We start from the raw sequence: 2,190 nt of genomic DNA on the forward strand, positions 1-2,190 counted from the left end.
TCGGGTATTGGCGGCTCATGTTCATCTTGGAGTCAATAATGACTCCGAAATCCCTTTCCGCCTCTGTGCTTTCAAGTAGGGAACTCCCCAGCCTGTATGTATGCTGTGGATTCCTTCTCCCAAGGTGCAGCACCCTGCATTTGTATGCGTTGAACCCCATCCTATTCTCGTCTGCCCACTTTTGTAGTCTGTCTAAATCTAGTTGCAGCCTCTCTCTCCCTTCAAGTCTGTCCACCTCGCCCCACATCTTAGTGCCATCAGCAAACTTGGACAGCATGCTTTCTACCCCCTCATCCAAGTCGCTGATGAAGATGTTAAACAGTGCGGGCCCGAGGACCGAGCCCTGGGGTACCCCACTGCTCACATCTCGCCAGGTTGAGTACAACCCATCCACCACTACTCTCTGGGTGCGCCCTACCAGCCAATTTTTTACCCATCCAACTGTGCAGGCATCAATGCCTACAGCTGGTCTCTTCAACAGGGCTGCCTGCTCTCTCTTACACTAGGGACATACATTCAAAAAGCCTTAGCCTGAATTGATTCAATCTTTGCAGGTTAATCTAACCTGCAGAGCTTGAACTGATTTGGAGGTGGATAGACATTCACTTTTAAATCAAGAAATGCGGGCACATGCCTGCAGCGGCTCATGCTAAAAGGCGGTGGGCAGGGGCACTAGAGTGAGCCCTCCCTTCCCTTGAATATTGCTGAGCTGAGGAGGGGCATGGCCAGGCCCTGCCAGGACACTGATTAGGGAGGGGTGTAAACCCCCACCCTGCCTTCACTGTCCCAGGCTTTTCCTGGTTCGCTGTTCAAGGGGCGGGAGTGTTGCCAGATCCCGGTCCCTGACTAACACTCTGAAGCAAAGGGGAGGCAGGGTGCAGTGCATGCATCTGTTGATGATACTGACCTTTTCAATCGCCCTCTTCCTGCTTCTTCATACTGTCTGCAGAAAACCTGACAGACAAGGGAGCCTGCAGGGAGCTGATAACACAACATTTATCAGCCCATCAAGAAAACAAAAGCCTCTCTCATTAGTTCAAGTTCTTCTTAAACAGCTTTTTCCAAGGAAGAAATGGAGGGACATTACCAGCTAACCTGTTGATTTGCTCCATAAAGCCCTAAGCGGACACTGTCCTGTCTTCCTTTGTCCTGTCCTAGTGAAATTGGAGACACACACACACAGACACCTCTGAACATTAGCTAGCATACCACATGCTGGCAAGGGCCTGTGCTGCTGGGGTCTATGCTGTGGGACAGGGGAGGGAAGAGGGGGGAAACCCTGCTTCAGTGAGTAGTGAGGTGGGGGCAGGGGGAAGCCAGGCAGACGTTGCTCTGCCTGCAGTCTCCTAACTCCTTGCAGCTATGGAGGAGAGGGGCGAGGCAAGCCCTGCTCTCTGGAGCCAACAGCCCAACCCAGGGCTGCAAAGAATCTGGAATGCTGGGGGACTCTGATTTAACTTAAACCAGCAAGGGGTCTGGGACAGAAGTTCCATAAACCATTTTGACCCAAATCAGTTAAGGCTGATACTACATTCATTCAGGTTTATCTTAAACCAGTTTCAGCCATTTTTAAACTGGTTTATGTGCACTGAACTTATGTTCTGTTACAAATTTAAATCAGTTTCTGATCACTTAAACTGGTTTGTGTATAATGTCTGTCCCTAGCCTTAATGGGCTTGATTGTTTATAGATCATTTATAGACCCTGTTATATGGTCCCAAATCAGTCAGCTCATCTTTTGTTTTATTTGTAGAACATTGATCTATAAACATTCAGGATTAATTGTGATTGAGTTGTCTGTGTCTTGGAAACAGGTAATGGCATTTTTTACATAGAGCACCTTTCCATCTCATCTTTGACTCATTCAGTGCTTCCAAAACAGGTTCTTAACATTGGGTTTGGTTTTCTTTAAAACATTTCAGTCATGTGAATCTTCCCATCAGGTGCCAGTGATATCAAGTATATAAAGTTTATGCTTATGAAGTAGAGATTTTAAAATGCCTCTTTATTATACGGGCTCTGCATACTTTTGTGTTTAATAATCTCTTTAAGTCCCTTGGTACCTTGATTATTTTTTCTCTCAGCATCTTGACCCTCTGAAAAGTGAGTCAATTTTTTTCCCTCTCCCTTTCATTTGTTAGTTTAGTCCTAATGGGCGCATCTACACATGAAATTCATTCAACTGAATAA

This window comes from Alligator sinensis, unplaced genomic scaffold (genome assembly GCF_000455745.1).
Source record: "Alligator sinensis unplaced genomic scaffold, ASM45574v1 scaffold1253_1, whole genome shotgun sequence".
NCBI lineage: Eukaryota > Metazoa > Chordata > Crocodylia > Alligatoridae > Alligator > Alligator sinensis.